Here is a 22,816-nt window from a genome sequence, read left to right as displayed (position 1 = left end):
ATCCATCCAGCACAAAGTTCACATGAGTAAATAATTAGAGTAGAGACAAAAGGAAGTGGGGTAAACAGACTTAACTGGGAAAACCTCATCCTTATTTTCTCCCTAACTTAATGAACCAATTGACCACCTTTGGCCTGCCCCAATAAAACCTTTCTGCCTTCCAAAAGGTTTGAGACTATATAACTTTCCCTAAATATTTTCTGTAATATTTTTTCAGCCACCCCAGGTGAATTCCAACAAAAGCCATCCTTGTTATGCATTAGGAAATAATTTGGCTGGGTTGTGCTCATGTACTGGGGCTTTGTAGAAATTTAAACTTAAGAGTGATGATGTAGAAAATCTGGTGGAAAAAATACTTAAGCCACAAAGCATTTAAGATGCAGTCTGGCTGCTTCTAACAAGCTACAATCAAATATGAGTTCAAATAAATGACTTAAATTTGGAGTTTATAATTAAAAGGGAAGCAGAATATAAAAGTGTGGAAAATTTGCAGACTGGCTCTGTGGTGAGAAAGAATCCAAGCAGGCTGTGAAGCTACCACTTGCTAGAGATATTAACATAATTAAAAGGGAGCCGTATTCTGACATTCAAGACAATGACGAAAAGGCCTCCAAAGCATTTCAGAGATTTTTTAGGCAGCCCCTTCCATCACAGGCCCAGAAGTCTAGGAGTAGAGAATGGTTATAGGGACCAGGCCCAGGACCATGCTGGACTGTGCAGCCTCTGGATACTGCTCCCTACATCGTGGAAGCTCTGCCTCCTGCTTTAGCTTAAAGGGCCCTAGGTATAGCTCGAGTCGATGTCTGAGGGTACCAATCATAAGCTTTGGTAGCTTCCACATTGTGTTAAGCCTGCAGGCACACAGAATGCAAGAGTAAAGGAAGTTTAAGAACTTCTGCTTGGATTTCAAAAGATATATGGAAAAACCTGGGTCCCCTGGCAAAAGCTTGGAGCCCATTCAGAGATACTCTATGGGGTCAGTACCAAGGGGAAATGTGGGATTCGAGCCCCCACACAGAGAGACCACTAGGACACTGCCTAGTTGCACTATGGGAAGGAGACCACTACCTTCCAGATCCCAGAATGGTAGCCCCACCCACAGAGGGCACCCCCTGCCTGTAAAAGCCAAAAGCACTCAACTCTGACTTGAGAGCAGCCATGTGGATTGCATCCTGCAAAGTCGAAGGGGAAGGCTGCTGAAGGGCTGGGGAGCCCAATCCCTGCACCGCTATGCTCTGGATATAGGACATTGAATCAAAGAAAATTATTTTGTAGCTTTAAGATTCAGTAACTGCCCTGTTGGTTTAGGGGGCCTGTTGCTTCTTACTTTTGGAGGATTTCCCCCCTTAAGGATGGGCATGTTTACTCAATGCTTGTGCCACCAAGGTATCTTGGAAGAAAATAACTTTTTTTAATCAATATATTTTACAGATTCATAGGTGGAAGGAACTTGACTTGAGTCCTAGATGAGACTTTGGATCTTTGATTGATTTAATGCTGAAGTAAGTTAAGATTTGGGGAAACTATTGGGAAGGCATGATTGTATTTTGCAACATGAGAAGAACATGATATTTGAGGGCCAGAGGTTGAATGATATAGTTTGGATGTTTGCCCCATCCAAATTTCCTGTTGAATGGTAATCCCCAATGTTGGATGTGGGCCTGGTGGCAAGTGTGGAATGGACCTCTCATGAAAACGTGGTGCCTTTCACACAGGAAAGAGTGACATCACAAGATATCTGGTTGTTTAAAACAAAATGGCAACTCCTCTTACTCTCTTTCTGGCTCTCTTTTTCCGTATGATACTCTGGCTCACTCTTTGCCTTCTAACATGAATAAAAGCTCCTTGAGGTCTCACCAGAACTGTGCCAATGCTGGTGCCATGCTTCCTGTACACCCTGCAGAACCATGAGACAATTAAACCTATTTTCTTTATAAATTACATAGCTTCAGATATTTCTTTATATAAATTAAAAAATAAGATAGCTTAACACATATATTGATATATGTGTATACTTAATTGTGAGGTAAGAAACGTGATGATCAGAATTCAAAGATAACCAACAGTTAGGAAACACATTGCAATGTGTATTATAGATAAATAATAAATATAAATAATTATTTTTAAAGATGGTGAAACAAAAGACCATAGAAAAATTAGAAAAGATAATTCACAAAAAAATGATATTGTAATTCTTATACATATAAGAAAAAGTACTCTGGCCAGGTGCAGAGGCTCATGCTTGTAATCCCAGCACTTTGGTAGGCTGAGGTGGGCAGATCACGAGGTCAGGATTTAGAGACCAGTCTGGCCAACATGGTGAAATCCCATCTCTACTAAAAATACAAAAATTAGCTGGTCATGGTGATGCATGCTTGTAATCCCAGCTTCTCAGGAGGCTGAGGCAGGAGAATCGCTTGAACCTGGGAGGTGGAGGTTGCAGTAAGCTGAGATGGTGCCACTGTACTCCAGCCTGGGTGACAGAAAGAGACTCCATCTCAAAAACATTAATAAATAAAAAATAAAGTACTGCTTCAAGCATAGATAAAGGAAAATTTGAACTGTACTGAAATAGCATTTTTTAAAAGTTATATAGTCAAAAATCCAAAGCTTGACTCTGTTGGCATATATATCTATATCTATGGCAACATATATATATTTAATGGAAATAAAAAATTATATGTATACTTCAGATAAGATTGTGGCACTATCTATTAGCTATTTTATCCATTAACTTACTTTCGGAATTAACTTTCTAAAATACACTTTTTGAAATAAAGTTAAAAAATAAAAACTTATTAACATGGTTATTAATTAAATAACTATCTGTAATTACAAAGTTTTGGAACAATAAACTAAATTAGTGTACTCAGGAAATCAGTGAATCACTGAGCAGCTGTAAAAATAAACATAAAATCTCTATGAACAGATGTGGAGTCATTGCCAAGTTATATTAGAAATTGAAAAAGGGAAAATGTGCATACATAAAGACATGTGTAACAACCAAAAGGGGTAAACTGTCAAATCATACTTATAATAATTAGAGCTCCTAGCCAGTATTAAGCTTGATCAATAGTTTCAAGAATAGTAGTAGTCCCCAGGCATATACAAAGCATGGAAAAAAACCTAGGGGAGACAACTTGGCTTTCTATGCATATTCATACTGCTTTAGAATCATTCAGACTTTATATATGAGTTCATTGAGTGCAATGGGTGATTGCATGCACAAAGGAAGCTTTTCGGTTCAGGTTGTCTCTCCATTTTATATTCCAACAAGTATACTGTTAATGTGATATGTTCAAGTAAGCCACACTATAAAGTCATATATTCTAGGTTTTGTTTAATATAAGCAATTCTATTCAGACATGGTAAAACGTTTCCATATATAAGATTTTTGTTTTCCATTATAAAGCACCATTAGTATGTTTTCCAGGATGTCTCTCACCAACATATTTAAAATGTGATTTGTCTTGTTCACCTTACTTTATTTCCTGCAGCCATGAGGCAGCCATTGCACACATACACACTTATATACACACACGTATTACACACACACAAAGCCTGCATAGGTGTACTAATAAGCTTAATTATTAAAAAACTAAAGAGAAAAAATAAATGGGGCAACTAATAAATTTGATTTCCTTCTAAAGGATGGGTGAGAAGTAGGGAAATGGATAGTAAACGGAATTACATTTCTCTGAAGATTAACTATTTTTGAAGCCATATTTTTACATATTTAAAAAATTAAAATAATGAAATTCAGAGTATGCTTAAATTTACAATACAGAAACAATGTAATACGATTTTATATGTAATGGATAGCAAAATTACACAGAAGAAAAGGGGAAAATAAGCAGCCCAATCATTTTCTGAGTACAGACTTTTAACCAAATACTTTGAGTGGAGTATATTTTAAAGATAAAAATGCTGCAAAAACCCACTTGGTTAAATGGATAATTGCAGTATTGGAACAAGAAAAATACAAGCTGAATCTGGAAATTCTTGCTGTGCCAGAAAATAAATAAATAAATTACCAAAAAAAAAAAAAAAAAGGATGAAAGCGTATCAAACATTCTGATAAACTAGCTTGAAAAGACTTCTGCAGGCCAAAATTGAGTATTTTTAAAAAACATTAATTATAAGACTTTGAATTTTAAAATATTACACTAAACAAATAAGTATTCTCAAACAATTGAATATGGCTCAACAATATAAAGGAACAAAATACTAATGTATGCAACAACCAAATGAATCAACAAAACATCATGTTAAGTGAGAGAAAACAGACACAGAAAGCTATATGTTCTCTTACTGCATTTACATAAAATTCTAAAAGAAGAATAATGATAGTTACAAAGAGAAGATTAATGGTTGTCTGTGGCCAGAATAATTATTGTGATGCTTATATAACAAAAGGCAAAGTGATTTTGAGATTGTATAGACTTAAATAACCACACACACATATATATATATAAATGTATAATAGCTTATTCTATTTGTAAAATGTGTTTTTAAAAAATGTATGTACAAAGTAATAGTATTTAGGGGATGTTTACTATATTCCAGGAAGCATTCAATGAGCTTTATACATATTAGTAAAGAATTCTAGCAAAAACATTCTGAAGATTCTATTACTATATCATATTACAGATAAAAAAATATAGCCACATATGTATATAAATGCATATGTATATAGCTACTTTAATTGACACAGAAAATGATATTCCTAGAATTAATAAATTTTTAACTTTCCTGACTTTTACTCACATGAAAAAAGAAGTATCAGAAAAATGACATGCAAAAAAAAAGTCGTCTATAATAAGATAACTTACAAATTCAGGAAGGTATCTTAAGACAAATAAAATAAAACAGAAATTTTGGGATTTTTTGAAAATCAAAGAAATAGATCAAAATTCAATTCACTTGGTAATAAGGAGTTGTGGCTGTTTAAAAAGTCTAAATTTCTGATAAGAGCAATATTTAAAATATTCAGCAAAAAAGCATTAATTGCTTGAGTTGTTTGGTAGCATTTCTAAAATCGTTAAAATAAAAGCTATTTTGAAAATAAGTTATTTACAACTGAAATTTTAAAAAGCTTTTGATAAAATTTGACAATTCTCCATGTGAAAAACTCTCAAGAAACAAGATATTGAAGAAAACCTCAAAATAATAAGAACCATCTACGAAAAAATCCACAGACAATATCATACTGAATGGCCAAAAGCTGGAAGCATCCCCCTTGAAAACTGGCACAAGAAAAGGATGCCCTCTCACCACTCCTATTCAGCATAATATTCAAGGTCCTAGCCAGACAGATCAGGCAAGAGTAAGAAATAAAGGGCATTCAAATAGGAAGAGAGGAAGTAAAACTATCTGTTTGTGGATGACATGATTCTACATCTAGAAAATCCCATAGTCTTGAAACAAAAACACCTTTTGCTGATAAACAACTTCAGGAAAGTCTCAGGATACAAAAATCAATGCACAAAAATCACTACATTCCTATGTGTCAACAAGAGCCAAGCTGAGAGCCAAATCAGAAAGGCAATACCATTCACAATTACCACAGAAAGAATAAAATACCTAGGAATACAGTTAAGCAGGGAAGTGAATGATCTCTGCAATGAGAATTACAAAACACTTCACACAGAAATTGGAGATACCACAACCAAATAAGAAAACATCATATGCTCATGGATAGAAATAATCAGTATCATTAAAATGGACATACACCTAAAGCCATTTATAGATTCAATACTATTCTTATCAAATTGCCAATAACATTCTTCAAATAATTAGCAAAAGACTATTTTAAAATTCACATAAATCCAAAAAAAAGAGGTAATCCTAAGAAAACTCAAAAACCTGGAAGCATTACATTACCAGCTTCAAACTATGCTACAGCACTACCGTAATCATAGCAGCATGGTACTGTACAAAAACAGGCACAGAGACCAATGGAACAGAATAGAGAACCCAGAAATAAGACCATATACCTATGAGCCTCTGACCTTTGACAACGCTGACAAAAACAAGAAATGAGGAAAGCACTCCCTATTCAAGAAATGGCGCTAGGAAAACTGGCTAGCCAAATGTAGAAGAATGAAGCTGGACCCCCTTACTTACAACAAATACAAAGAATTACAAAAACCCTGGAAGACTAGATAGGCAGTATCATTGTGGACATAGGAACAGCCAAAGATTTTATGACAAAATGCCAAAAGCAACTGCAAGAAAAGCAAAAATTGACAAATAAGATCTAATTAAACTTAAGCTTCTGCACAGCAAAAGAAATTATCAACAGAGTAAACAGAAAACCCCAGAATGGGAGAAATTTTTTGCAAACTATGCATCTAACAAAGGTCTAATATTCAGCACGATAAGGAAATTCAATTTACAAGAGAAAAACAAACAAACTCATTAAAAAGTGGCCAAAGGACATGAACAGACACTTTTCAAAGGAAGACATAAGTGCGGCCAACAAGTATATGATAAAAAGCTCAATATCACTGATCACTAGAGAAATGTAAATCAAAACTACAATGAAACACCACCTCACACCACTCAGAATGGCTATATTAAAAAGACAATAAATATCAGAAGCTGGCGAGGTTGCAGAGAAAGGAGAACACTTATACACTATTAGTGGGAGTGTTTAACCATTGTGGAAAGCAGTGTAGCAATTCCTCAAAGAACTAAAAGCAGAACTACCATTCAACCCAGCAATTCCATTACTGGGTATACACCCAGAGGAATATAAATCATCCTACTGTAAAGAAACCTGCATATGTGAATGTACATTACAGCACTGTTCACAGTGGCAAAGACAAGGAATCAACCTAAATGCTCATCAATGACAGATTGGATAAAGAAAATGTGATACATATACACCACTTGTATATGTACCACCACAGTACATATGCACCACAGAGTACTATGCAGCCATAAAACAAATGAAATTATGTGTTTTGCAGGAACGTGGATGAACTTGGAAGCCATTCTCCTTATCAAACTAACACAGGAACAGAAAACCAAATACCACATGTTCTCACTTATAAATGGGAGCTAAATGATGAAAACTGATGAACACAAAGAAGAAACAATGGACCCTGGGGTCTACTTGAGGGTGGAGGTTGGGAGAAGAAGGAGGAGCAGAAAAGATAACTATTGGGTACTGGGCCTAATACCTGGGTGGTGAAATAATTTGTACAACAAACCCCCATGACATGAATTTACCCATATAATGAAGCTTTACATTTACCCCCAAACACAAAATAGAAGGACTTTTTTTAAATAAAAAATTATTACTTGGAAATTTTTTATATTTAAGAAAGTATAAAAAATTCTTACACTACCCACATATGTACTTTACTATGCATATATACTGACTAGTTAATGCATATTTAACCGGTGATTACATTTAATTAGTGTTTTTAGAGCTTTCAGTATTAATAGCAATCACAGCATCATAAATTTTAAAGATTCAATAAGAAATATAATGTTTAGTATTCCCAAACGTATCTAATAAATGGCTTCTTTTTTTCTGGGTAATTCTAGGAAAAAAGAAACTGATTTCTGCAGGATAATCAATAAGAAAGATTTTGGTAGTTTTGTAGTTCTATGTTTATTTAAATTAAACAAATAATATTAATGGGCTCAAGTTTTTTAAGCTCTGGGAGTGTTATTTCTTTCATTAAATATATGCTACAGCTGTGGAAGCTGTATAGCAAGTTTATTCATCCATCCATTCATTAATTCATCCATTCCTTGATTAGATATTTATAGAAAGAATATTTTAATCTGAAAAGTTATGCATGTGTATAATATATATTATCAATCTTTAGAGTTCACAATCTAGCAGGAAGGTAGAAATACACTTGATTTTAATTAAACATCAGAGTACAGTAATAAAAATATGACCAGCATGTCACCAGCTGCAAATAAGAAGTCATGTACTGAGAGGTTGAGTACTGTTTACCATTTCGTATTTGAACATATACCTTCATGTTGTTTTATATTTTCAGATTTGCCAAATTTGCCATTTATTTTATTTTTGAATTTGTTTTCATTGCTTTTTTGGCTCTGATAATTTGGGACAAATTTGCTTATTTTAAATTCTACTAGTGTCTATGATCAAACTCTTTTTAAAAATGTAATTGTGGCCGGGCGCGGTGGTTCACGCTTGTAATCCCAGCACTTTGGGAGGCCGAGGCGGGTGGATCACGAGGTCAAGAGATCGAGACCATCCTGGTCAACATGGTGAAACCCCGTCTCTACTAAAAATACAAAAAATTAGCTGGGCACGGTGGCGCGTGCCTGTAATCCCAGCTACTCAGGAGGCTGAGGCAGGAGAATTGCCTGAACCCAGGAGGCGGAGGTTGCGGTGAGCCGAGATTGCGCCATTGCACTCCAGCCTGGATAACGAGAGCGAAACTCCATCTCAAAAAAAAAAAAAAAATGTAATTGTACATACATTTTCAATTAAGCAAACCGCAGACTTTATTTAAAGTTTTTCTCATTTGTGTATATAGAATTTTGAAGTTTGTTTTTTAAAACTGTCTACATTAAATGTTGCTTGATTTTCTTATTTTCTAATCCATCATGGGTAACTTCCCAATTAATAGCTGTAAATCTAAAATACTCTATTAAAATTTATGTAACATTTAATACTATGGTGTGCAATCCTATATTCTATATTGCCCTATCATTTCACATTGAGAACATTTATATAATTCTTTGTCGCTACAAATTTACATACATATACATATAAATACCCAAGCACATGCACATGCATGCATACTATCGGCCCTTGGATAATGTGGGAGTTAGACGTGCTGACTCCACACAGTCAAAAAAAAATCTATATCTTTTTACTCTCCTAGAACGTAACTACTAATAGCCTATGTTGACCAGAAAGAAGCCTTACTGATAACATAAACGGTAAATTAACACACATTTTGTATATGTATTATATACTGTATTCTTATGATAAAGTAAGCTAGAGGAAAGAAAGCATTATTAAGAAATTCATAAGGAAGAGAAAAACATTTACAGTACTGTACTGTATTCATTGTTACCATAAGTTTATGTCATCTGTTTACAAGATGTATTTTCTGCCTGAAACAGTGGGCACCCACAGCTGCAGACCTCACTCTGCTGTATACATGAAGCAACGCAACTTTTTCTTGTAATGTCATGACTTTTGTCTGCTTCTTGGATGCATTTTCAGCAGCACTAGTGGCACTTCAAATGAATCCCATGGTGTTATCTGAGGTTTCAGTATTGCAGTAAACAGGATAAAAAATATGTAAGAACTACTAGAGATCACTTTTTATTGCTATATGCAATTTACTGGGGAGATGAAATGCTTACTCAGATATTATTAGCATCACATGGCATTTTAAGTGGGCAACTTTAAAACTTGAGCTCACCATGATAGCAACAGGAAGTGCCTATAAAATTATTACAGTAGTACAGTATGTACTACAGTTAATTTTATTCAGTTATGATTTAGTACTACATCTTTATGTTTGTTTACATTTCTCTCAACTGTGAGTGGTAACATGTATGGTCTGCAAGTGTTTGTGTGCATAAGTATTAATAAATTTTAACTTTTTATAATAGATTTGTGTATATTTTATGGTAGTAAATGATAGAATAGACTTGTACTTACATATATTTAATGCACTCATGACATACTTGAATTTTTCAATATTTCTAGGCTATATAGTTATCTGTGAGATTTTTTTTTAATTGATGCAAATCTCCAAAAATTTTTCCACAGTATTTATTTTAAAAGTATGCATGTAAGTGACCCACATAGTTCAAACCCATGTTGTTTGAGGGTCAGCTGTGCAACCTATATCCTGTCAGTATACAAATATGTATATGCATGTGTGTGTGTGTGTGTGTGTGTGTGTATTCTTCTTTTGCTTTCAAATATATAAATGGCATACACACACACACACACACACACACACGAATCACATTGTCAAAAGTCGGGGTCTTCAATTGGAGGTGGAATTAGCAGTTGAAATCCAATCAAGTCCTGGAAACCTAGCATGGTATGTGGCAAACATCCAATACCTCAGATAAATTAGAATAACAGGGATTGTCCCATTGAACCTGGGAGGCGGAGGTTGCAGTGAGCCAAGATTACTCCATTGCACTTTAGCCTGGGCAACAGGACAAGACTCTGTCTCCAAAAAATAAAAATAATGATAAAAATAAATAAAAGAAAAAAGGAATTCTCAAAGGGTAGGAATGGGGTACATAAGTACTCCTTTTCTGAATGATAGGCGTTAAAGCTATTTTATTGCTGTCTAATCCAGGTGGTAGGTCCTCGGGTTTAAGGCTTGTAAACTGCTTAAAGTAGAAACAAGTGATTTTCCATTCACCCATTCAGAGAAAACAAACGTATTTAAAGGTTTAGTCTTAGTTTTACCAACCTAAATCTCTAAAATTCTTAAGGAAAGTAGGCCTGCTTATATTTTATTTGCTTTGGCTGTTACTTACTTTTTTCTACTGCTTGAAATTTGGTTTTTAATTTCCTTATGATATTAAGGTTACTTTTTGTAAAAGAAAATGAATAATTTGAGGCAGAGAAACTGGAATGGAAAGAGCAGAGAAATTGGTGGTTAAGTTATGGTTAGCAGCCATATTAGGGTAACAGAGAAGGAAAATGAATCATTGAAGAAGTTATGATTAGGAGACAAAAAGAAAAAGCAAAATATTATGCTGTCTTCATTAAGGAAGGGAAAAAAAAGAGTATCTCTACCATTTTATCAACGGATGTTTAGAGACATAGTTGCCAAGAATGGTATCATGCAAAGACATTTGAAAATTAACAAAATGGGTAAGAAAATATTTAGATAAAAATTTCAGGATTCAATGATGTTTTCTTATGCAACATTATTAGAAATATGATATTTATATTTATTTAGCACTTACTATGTTGCTAGGAACTAGTTAACTCTCACAACCACCCAATAACACCTATAGATCAAATTTCAGAGACATTGTATAACTCTCACAAAGTCACATGGTTAGCAAATGACCAAATCACAGTTCAGAGCAGTCTTTCTGATCCTTGAGTTTCTGAACATTCTATCTATATTCTCAATGGAAGTAGAAAGAGCAAAGGAGGCACATTTGAATGAGCTACAGTAGCATACAGAATGGACTGGTGAGTGGCAATGGGCTTATAAGCAACCTGGGAAACTGATGGCATTATCAGGCGACCTGTGTAAAATAAGGTGCAAATTAAAAAGACAGACAATAGTAATGTATATAGTGTCAGTGAAGAGGTTAAGAGAGTGAGAAACTAGCTTATGCCAGATGAACCATATTTTCATCGCACAGTATTCAATCATGTGGCCATATATTGATACAGTCATTTTGGATAAGAAATTAGGCAATTATATCTATTTCACATTCATTTCTCTCAAAGAGGTTTCAATTGTTTTATGTAATTCAAAGGAGATTATCTTTAATCAAAATGGAAATCTGATATGTTATATCATTTCACATGTATATAACAAAAATTAGTGCTTTATTTTCCATTTAAATTATACTTTCTAAAATTCAATAAACATTTTTTAAAAATAGGCAACAAAACCCAAAATAGACAAATGGTACCTAATTAAACTCCAGAGCTTCTATACAGCAAAAGAAACAATCATTAGAGTGAACCAGCAACCAAAGGAATGGGAAAAAATTTTTGCAATCTACCCATCAGACAAAGGGCTAATATCCAGAATCTACAAAGAACTAACACAGATTTACAAGAAAAAACAAACAAACCCATCCAAAAGTGGGCAAAGGATATGAACAGACACTTTTCAAAAGAAGACATACATGAGGCCAACAAACATATGAAAACATGCTCATCATCAATGGTTATTAGAGAAATGCAAACCAAAACCACATTTAGATATCATCTCATGCCAGTTAGAATGGCGATCATTAAAAAATCTGGAGACAACAGATGCTGGAGAGGATATGGAGAAATAGGATCACTTTTACACTGTTGGGAGTGTAAATTAGTTCAACCATAGTGGAAGACAGTGTGGCAATTCTTCAAGGACCTAGAAATAGAAATTCCATTTGACCCGGCAATCCCATTACTGGGTATTTACCCAAAGGATTATAAATCATTCTATTATAAAGACACTTGCGAGCATATGTTCATTGTGGCACTGTTTACAATAGCAAAGACCTGGAATCAACCCATATGACCACTGATGATAGACTGGACAAGGAAAATGTGGCACATATATACCATGGAATACTATGCAGCCATAAAAAACGATGAGTTTGTGTCCTTTGTAGGGACATGGATGAATCTGGAAACCATCATTCTCAGCAAACTGACACAAGAACAGAAAATTAAACACCACATGTTCTCACTTACAGGTGGGTGTTGAACAGTGAGAACATATAAACACAGGGAGGGGAGCATCACACACTGGGGTCTGTTGTGGGAGCCAGGGGAGGCACAGTGGGGGGATGGGGAGGTTGAGGAGGGATAATATGGGGAAATATACCAGATATAAGTGATGGAGGGAGGGAGGGAGGCAACAAACCACCTTGCCATGTGTGTACCTATGCAACAATCCTGCATGATCTGCACATGTACCCCAGAACCTAAAGCACAATTTTAAAAAATAGTTGTATAATCTTGATATTCATTATTCTGTTAATTTCTCAATGGTTACACTACATTCATTCTGCTTCTTATAGGCATTTGGTCAATGGAGATGAAGGTAAAATAAATAAATATGTAAATGAAGGAGTAAATAAATAACTAACATTGTTAAACTCTGTCATCCAAAACATAATATGCTGCTTCTGTTTTCATGTAAATATGATAAAATTTATTTTTTCCTTAAAAATAAATGATGAATAAATTTATCAAATGAAGATAAACCATTAAGTATTATTTTAACTGTCATTTCTGCAATGGTGAACTGGTATAATTATAAAATGAAGAAATTAGTGGAATTATGCCTTTAAGAAAACTCCAATGTTAAAAAGATGATGCACACTCAAAATATTAATCTACAAACAGTAATATAAATGTAATTAAAGTGGGATCTTTCACAATCTGGACTAATTCATATATGAGGACTATTGATAGACAATGATGATATGTAGATAGATGGATAGAGAGAGGGATTGCTCTGTGATTTCTGCTCTGATACACATTTCAAAAGTGAATGTAAAGACATAAACTAAGAAAGGAGACTTCAATTAGTTTAGTCAATAATTTGTAGAAAATATACAATACTGTTTTCTACAGAGGATACATTCCCTCCCTGCAAAAAATTTCAAAACCAATTTATGCTTCTTTCTAATCTTCCCCTACCATTGAAATCTCCTTCTCTTTCTCCTTTTCTTAAACCTCTTTTAACCCACCTCTTAATGTTGGAGTGCCTTAGAGTTCAGTTTTCTGTTTTCTTCTTTTCAACACTAATTCAGTCTGCTGATTTTATTTAGTCTCATGGTCTAAATTTTTCTCCACCTTCCTGCACAATAGACAGATAAAACATAGTTGACCCAAATTAAATTCTGCTCTTCTCACCACCACCAACATAGTCTCCAAATCTCCTTTACCAAAAAGAAGAAAATCTATCCTTCCAGTTGCTTAGACTAAAAACCTTCAAGTCATCTATGACTCTACTTTTTTATTTTAAACTCTGCATTTTATCACAGTATCTACAACATGACCAGTTCCGAGCACTTCCACTTGCTTTGTTCGCTGGCATAACTCAAGAGCCTGGAACAGTGTCGGTCATACAGTATCACTTAATGAATATTTTTTGAATATATGAAGAAGAATAAATAAATTTGAAAAACTGTTAGAAAAACCGTAAGAACAGAAATGTACACAATTCTCTCAGGTAGAAATAAATAACCAGAGTGAATGTTGGACAAAACTTTTTTGAGGAGGGTGATGTGGAGGGGAAGGAGGAATGGAAGGTAAGTTTCAATGAAAGAGAAAATTAAGGATATGTTTCAAAACTTCGTATACCCATGAGGCATTGTAATTTAATCCTAGACATATTATAAGAAAATAATTTGAATTTTCTAAACAGATTTTAAACCACACTGGGTTAAATTACATCAGATAGTCTAACCAAAATGCTGAAACTACTATGAAAATAAATTCCCTCATTAAAAGGAAAACTTTAAATTTTTGCAACCTTAAAAAATAATACTCATTAAAATGTTTGAAATGTCAGCTCATTCTTAAATTCTATTAATTAGTAACAAGAGCAAACACTTTTATTTTGCTTCACAGACATATTAATTAAAAAATGTCCAATGTTCACTTAAAAGTTTCCTACAGCTTGTTCCAGGAATGTCAGAATAAAAATACTACAGAATTTTGTGTATTAATGCCTAAGAAATTTCAATGAACTCATTGAATGCACGTGCGCTCGCGCATACAAAGATACACACACACACACACACACACACAATGTACTTTTTAAAGTTTTCCTGAGTCCATTGTCAATATTGAACACACAAAATAGGAGCTTATTTCTATGATATGAGTATAAAGCAACTTTCTTAACTCATTTATTCAGTCATTTATTAAAGAAATAGTTTCTGCAGAACACTCAGGTCTAAAAATATGCATTGGAGCCATGAAGGTCACAGATAAACGTGGAGCTTTTTGACTATATGATAGGAAGATAGAGAAACTGTGTGCTCACCATTATCTCCCTTACACCTATTACAGTTGAGCACATAGTAGATGCGCCAGAAACAAATGTCAAATCCCATAAATGGTAAGGTATGTACTTGTAGAACATTAATTGACAATTACCTACTATTCATAATTAATTCATCCTATGTGCATGACACTTGCAACTTTTCCAAGTACGTTTTTAAATAAGGTCATTTGATTTTAACAGCTCCACAGCATAGGGCAGACAGTTTCCTTTCACTAATTAGTATATATTAATTGACTTTTCCAAATTCACACAGCAGAGCCATTAAAACTCAGATTTCTCAAACTTCCTTTTTTCATGAAATTACCATAGTTTTATATGCTATCTTTATATAATAAGAAATATAAACTAAGGAAATTGCTTCAAACACATTTATTGTGTCATTATTCTCTAAAGCAGTTTCCTCTCATGCTGGTAAAATAATTCAACAGAAATACCCAAATTGAGTTCTGCCAGTAAGAAATTATTATTTCATATGTCTTTATTTAAAATTTAGATACTGTTATATTAAATATGAAGTAAAATGTATAGATCTTTTTGAATAATCTATTTTATTTCCCAGATCCAAGTAGCCTAAGATTAAGAGGATGATGAGTATTACAGATTCTGCTTCAATATTCTGAATAATTATTTCAATTACCCACTTTTTAAAGGTACTTTTCTAATGTGTATCTAGGTATGAGGTAGATACTTTTATATTCTATTATTTTGATGAGGATGTTGACGCTTATGGAGTTCAAGAAACTTTTCCAAGTTAGATATTAAAACAAAAACTGAAACAGGCAATTTGATTCAAAAGCCCCTCTTTTAATACCATGCTTACTTAACTTTTTTGCTTGTGTGTGTCACCCAGCATGTAAGCATATATGTAGTAAATACCTCTCTACATTTTCAACCTTCTGATCTTTCCTATTAATTTATTTCCCTATTTTATATATCCAAATATATATACACATATGCATTTATGTTTAGTCTCATAATCCAAGACCAATTACAAACCTTAGATGAGAAACAGGAAAATAATAACTTCTTTGGTAGTTCTGTCCCTCAACAATGAGTCAGTCAGAATGTCTACCCAATTGAACTTTACTAGATTCCATTTCTTAAATGGTTGTGATCTGTCAATGAAGTATCTTTTTCTTAGTCACTATTCACATCTAAGGACACCCTGCTGCATCCATTATCACAGAAGTATGTAACCCAACATCAGTTTCTATCCATCCAACACTGAGTCCCTTTACAATCTCATGCAAAATACTTTAGGCTATGGAATGTGAATTATAACAGTAGCCATCAGTATGAAAACCCAGTGGTTGGTTTTTCTGGAATTACTGGAATGAAATTATACATGTAGGACATATTACATATCTAGGAAGTCTAATTAATTTGGGTTCCCCTTAGAGGTTTGAGCAGTGGGGCACTGAAGAAGCAAGCCCCTCCCCCATTGCACGTTCTGCAAGGGGAACAAGTGAACTCTTCCATTTCAATGTGATTTAAAGAATTCTGCTGAACACCATTGTTAACTGGGACTATTTTCATTGACTCATTTTTAGTAAGTTTTTTCCTCATTCATTTATAAAAGAATACATTTTGTGCTATTATCTAAGAATCTCAAAATTCACTCTTCTTTGGTCATGATATGTAAATACATGTATTTGTTATCTACTAAATTAAATATGGACTTCTCAGCCTGACATTCGAGGTCTCCTATGCCTGTTTTAACATCCATGTACCTAGCTTCCTACCTCTGGCTCTTCCTGCAACTACAATCACACTATTTTTGTAAAGGTGCTTTTCCACTTTTCCTTTAACATAGCACATACTTATTTGTGTGCTTTTGATTATGCTGATAGTTATTTGCATTCCCCTTTCTGGTTTTTAAATCCCTATGCAACTTTAAAATATTTCAAAATCCTGTTTTTCTGTTGCCAATCCTGATTTCCATAGGACCTCTTTCAGAGCTTTCTTATTAAATTTATTTGGGACTTTGGTTTATCCTACAAATCTTAGAAAATAAGTCTCTTGACAGTGTTTTGTGTGCACATTCTGCTAGTGTGCTTCTTCTTATCTTGCATTGTGTAAGTGCCTAAATGGTTGAGAAACTCTTAATATATCCCAATAAGCATGAATTGTGCTGCTCATACTCTCTGCTCCCAAACCAATGCTATCTATATTGTTTTGCTAACAGCAAGGGGGATTTCAGGCAGCCTAAACTTGTAATTATACCCTGGGTCTCCTGTTAACTCACCTGGGAACTCAAAAGAACTATCTGGCCTTCGTTTTAGTAGGAGGCCTAATCGGCTTTTTTTTTCTTTGTTTTTTAACTTTTCAAGAGTCTTTGATACTTTTTTTTGGAACAATGATCTTTAAATTATAGCCTCGTCTAGGCTACTGTGAGCATAGAACATGCCCTCAAATTACAAGTCTATTTGTGCTGGTCAGCAAGTGCATTTATTAGCATTAATGTATCAATTATTTTTAATTAGTTCTTAGAACTTCTCTTTCACCAATAGTAAAGTCATTAGCTGCAATTTGCAAATGAAAGTGATCACACTGTTTCTCATGCCCCCTCACAATAGTGCCTGTCATTATCTAACCCAGAAAACCACTTATTATTTCCTCTTATTTTAGTCCCTCTTTTCCCTTCATCTGTTTGCCTCACAGCCTATGGAAATCTTAACAATGCAGTAAAAGTCTCCTAATTGCTCTCATCCACCCCATACTGATAACAGAGTGAATTCTGACCTCCTCCATTCTTTTTGCTGGCTTATTTCTGGGTAACTCAAAAAACAGAGCACACACACAACCCCCAAAAGCCCTGCCTTTGGAATTCACAATGGTTTTGTGTTTGTGGCTAGAGAGGAGGAACTTTCACCCTCCATTCCTCAGATCATTTCAGATCTTAAGTGATTATGATTTTTCCATTTAAGGCAATTCTTTGTATGCTTAAAGAGAATTGATTTTTGAATGTCATTTTAATATTTTTTTAAATGCTATAACAAACCTAAAGACAGTTCTTAGCCAGAGCAGGTGGTTCACTTTGAAGAAGATGATATTATCACAAATGCACACCAGGAATAAACTAAATATGGGATGAAAGATTGAGTTGCTTTATGTAAAAAGGACTCAGATGAACCTGTGAACCAATAACCAAATTGTAATTGGCTCACTGTTATGTCAGTGGCTTTCAATCCATGCTATTGTAGCAAACTTTTGTTTGAACTACAGACTGCACATAAATATTGTCTTGGACACACCAGTGATGATTATAGACTACCCTAGCTATGTGAAAATTAAGATAAATTTAGAATGTAAAATATGAAATAGATTACATTTTCCATATTATTTATATTTCCAAAGAATAGTCACATATGTGTGTGTGTGTATAGTTTTCACTAATGACAGAATTCCTCAATGTAAGTGATTTACTCAAGGTCAATAACTAATTAGTGAAAGAGACAGGACTAGAATCAAATTCATCTAATTTCTGTTTTGGTTTCAATTCTATCATAATATTGTTTTTACAATAAGATATCATGTCCAAAATATAAGATGTTATATTAATTCAATCAATACATATATTGAATGGCTTCTTTGTAAGCTAAATTTTCAACAAAAGCAAGGGACACTGAGAAAAATCTGCCAATGATCACATACAGAAAACTGGAGCAGATGCTGAAAACCAGCAAGGGCAATCATGATCAAAATGTATCAGTTCCACTTAGGACAAACAAGGAGACAGGCAAGAACTAAGAAAATAAGGAACACTTAAACAGGGCTACTTGTGCTACCCAAACATAGTTTGTGCTGTGATTCATCCACCAGACTGATGAGGTAAGAGTGTGTGCAGTTATGTTTACAGATGAGGAAATGGGCTGAGGTCATTTGGAGAAACCAACGAATATCACAGTGCATGGGAAGAGAAATGCTAGACATACAATCCACTCTGTTTTGCATCAAAGTCATGATCTTTCAATGTTTAATATCAATGAAGAATTGGCCTGAATGAAGCAGTCATGTATTTAATGCTCCAAAAATAGAAATCGAAAGTTTTCAGAAAACAGATAGAAAAAGAGGTAGGAAAGATAGAAAGATTTTTGTATTCAAAATAATTTTTTTAAACTTTTATTATAGGTTCAGAGATACGTGTTCAGTTTTGTTATTAAGATAAACTCATGACATGGGTTTGTCATATAGATTATTTCATCACCCAGGTACTAAGGCTAGTACCCAATAGCTCTTTTTTCTGCTCCTCTTCCTTCCACTCTTCACCCTCATGTAGACCAGAGTGTTTGTTAACAGTTTCCTTCTTCTTCTTCTTTTTTTTTTTTTTTGAGTTGAAGTTTTGTTCTTGTTGCTCAGGCTGGAGTGCAATGGCGTGATCTCAGCTCACCTCAACCTCCACCTACCAGGTTCAAGAGATTCTCCTGCCTCAGCCTCCCAAGTAGCTGGAATTATAGGCATGCACCACCACACCTGGCTATTTTTTGTTTTGTTTTGTTTTGTTTTGTTTTATATTTTTAGTAGAGACGGGTTTTCTCCATGTTGGTCAGGCTGGTCTCCAACTCCCTACCTCAGGTGATCCACCTGCATCAGCCTCCCAAAGTGCTGGGATTACAGGTATGATCCACCACTCCCGGCCTGTTATTTCCTTGTTTATGTCCATATGTTCTCATCATTTAGCCCTCTCTTGTAAATGAGGACATGTGATATATGTCTGCTAAGAAAAATGGCCTCCAGCTCCACCCATTTTCCTGCAAAAGACACGATCTTATTTGTTTCATGGCTGCGTGATATTCCATGGTGTATATGTACCATATTTTCTTTATCCCATCTATCATTGATGAGCATTTAGATTGATTCCATGTCTTTGCTATCATAACTAATGCTGCAATGAACATTCATGTGCATGTTTCTTTACGATAGAAAGATTTATATTCCTCTGGGTATAGATCCAATAATGGGATTGCAGAGGTCAAATGGTAGTTCTGCTGTTAGCTCTTTGAGAAATCACCACAATGCTTTCCACAATGGTAAAACTAATTTACACTCCCAGCAACAGTGTCTGTGTTCTCTTTTATCTGCACCCTTGCCATTTTTTATTTTTTGACTTTTTCTTAATAGCAATCCTGTGTGGTGTGAGATGGTATCACCTTGTGGTTTTTATTTAAATTTTTCTAAATATCAATGATTTTGAGTTACTTTTTATATGGTTGTTGGCTGCACATATGCCTTCTTTTGAAAAGTGTCTCTTCATGCCCTTTGCCCAGTTTTTATTGGGGTTGTTTGTTTTTATCCTGGAAATTTGTTTAAGTTCCATATAGATGCTGGATTTTAGACCTTTGTCTGATGTATAGTTTTCAAATATTTTCTCCCATTCTGTAAGTTGTCTGTTTACTCCATTAATAATTTCTTTTGTGGTTCAGAAGCTCTTAAGTTTAATTAGAGCCCATTTGTCAATTTTTGTTTTTGTCGAAATTGCTTTTAGCATTTTGTCGTGAAATTCTTGCCCATTCCTGTGTCCAGAATGGTATAGCCTAGGTTATCTTCCAGGGTTTTATACTTTTAGGTTTTACATTTAAGTCTTTAATATATCTTGAGTTGATTTTTGTATATGGTGTATGGAAGGCTCCATTTTCAATCTTCTGCATATGGCTAGTCAGTTATCCCAGCACCGTTTACTGAATAGACAGTCTTTCCCCCATTGCTTGTTTTTGTCAGCTTTGTCAAAGATCAGATGGTTGTAGGTATGCAGCCCTATTTTTCAGCTCTCTATTCTGTTCCATTGGTCTATGGTTCATGTTTTCATAGCAATTTTCATAGCAATACCATGCTGTTTTATTTACTGTGGCCCTGTATTATAGTTTGAGGTAATGTGCTGCCTCTAGCTTTGTCCTTTTTGCTGAGAATTGCCTCAAATATTCAGGCTGTGTTTTTTTTGGTTCCATGTGAATTTTAAAATATTTTTTCTAGTTCTGTTCCTGATTTGGCTATTGGTTTGGCTGTTCTTGGTGTATAGGAGTGCTAGTGATTTCTGCCCATTGATGTTTTATCCTGAGGCTTTGTTTAAGTTGTTTATCAGCTGAAGGAGTATTTGGGCCAAGACTCTGGAGATTTCTAGAGATAGAACTGTGTCTTCTGCAAACAAAGATAGTTTGAATTCCTTTCTTACTATTTAGATACCTTTTATTCCTTTATCTTGCCTGATTAATCTGGCCAAGACATCCAATACTATGTTGAATAAGAGTGGTGAGAGAGGGCATCTTCCAGCTTTTTCCCATTCCATGAGATTGCCTCAGAGCTGCAGTCGGCAGCCCAGAGGTGCCAAGCTGCAATTGATAGCCAGCACTCAAATGGGAGGGGATCTCACACTTTCAGAGAATTGAGAGGGAGCACAGCTGCAACTCTGAGGAAATACAGGGAAACCACACAATCAAGCAAGTGCCTACCAACTGACCCATTACACCGTAAGCACCACCTATTGGATCATACTCCAAAGCTTCAGCACCAAAATATCTTGTTAACATACTTCACTATGAAACCAAAGACAAGAGGTGAGCTACAAATAAAGACCCTGCACAAAGCCTCATCCCTGTGGATGTATCTAGAAAGGAAGCCTATTGTCTGTACTCAGTCTGCACTGCAGTTAATAGATCATCCATATGTAGAGGTGAGAAGGATCTAATGGAAGAACACCAGTAACTCAAATGATCAATGTCTTATATCCTCCAAACAACCACACTAATTTGCCAACAAAGGTTCATAACAAGGTTGAGTTGGCTGAAATGACAGAAATAGAATTCATAATATGAATACGTATGAAGATTGTTGAGATTCAGAATAACAAAGCCCAATCCAAGGAAACTAAGAATCACAATTAAATGATACAAGAGCTGAAAGACAAAATAGCTAGTATAAAAATAACCTAATGGATCAGGTAAGGCTGAAAAACACATTACAAGAATTTCACAAGGAGATCACCAGTATTAACAGCAGGATAAACCAAGATGAGGAAAGAATCTCAGAATTAGAATGACTGGTTTTCTGAAATATGATAATCAGACAAAAGTACAGAAAAAGGAATGAAAAGGAATAAACAAAACCTCTGAAAAATATGGAATTATGTACAAAGATAAAATCTATGAATCATTGGTGTTCATGAAAGGGAGGGGCAGAAAGCAAATAACAGGGAAATCATATTTCAGGATATCGTCTGTGGAAACTTCCCAACCTTGCTAGAGACACTAACAGTTAAATGCAGAAATACAGAGAATTGCTGCAAGAGTCTACGTAAGAAGATCATCCCTAAGACACACAATCAACAGATTTTCTGAAATCAGAACAAAAGAAAGTATATTAAAGGTAGCTAGAGAGAAGGGGCAGGTCATCTACAAAGGGAACCCCATCAGGCTAACAGTGAATCTCTCAGCAGAAACCCTATAAGCCAGAAGAGATTGGGGACTTATATTCAACATTTTTTAAAGACAAAATTTTCAACCAAAAATTTCATATCCAGCCAAACTAAGCTTCCTAGGTGATGGAGAAATAAGATCCTTTTCAGCTAAGCAAATGTTGAGGGAGTGTTACAAGATCTGCCTCACAAGAGATCTTGAATGGAGCACTAAATTTAAAAAGGAAAGACTTACCAGTCAATACAAAAACACACTTAAATACACAGACTAGTGACACTATAAAACAACCACACAAGCTGGCATAGTAACTAATACTACAATGCCAGGATTAAATTCACACATATCAATGCTAACCTTAAATGTAAACAGGTTAAATGCCCCACTTAAAAGCAGAGTGGCAAGCTGGATTAAAAAAGCAAGACCAAATGGTTTGTTGTCTCTGAGATTCATCTCACATGTAATGACACCCATAGGCTCAAAATAAAGGGATAAAGGAAAATCGACAAAGCAAGTGGAAATCAGAAAAAAGCGGGGGTCATAATCTTAATTTCAAACAAAACAGACTGTAAGCCAACAGACATCAAAAAAAGATCAACAAGGACATTACATAATGGTAAAGGGTTCAATTCAACAAGACCTAACTATTTGAAATATATATATGCATTC

This window comes from Aotus nancymaae, unplaced genomic scaffold (assembly GCF_030222135.1).
Source record: "Aotus nancymaae isolate 86718 unplaced genomic scaffold, 86718_ANA_hifiasm-v0.15.2.pri h1tg000017l, whole genome shotgun sequence".
NCBI classification, from domain to species: Eukaryota; Metazoa; Chordata; class Mammalia; order Primates; family Aotidae; genus Aotus; species Aotus nancymaae.
Note: the sequence above shows the minus strand (reverse complement) of the source record.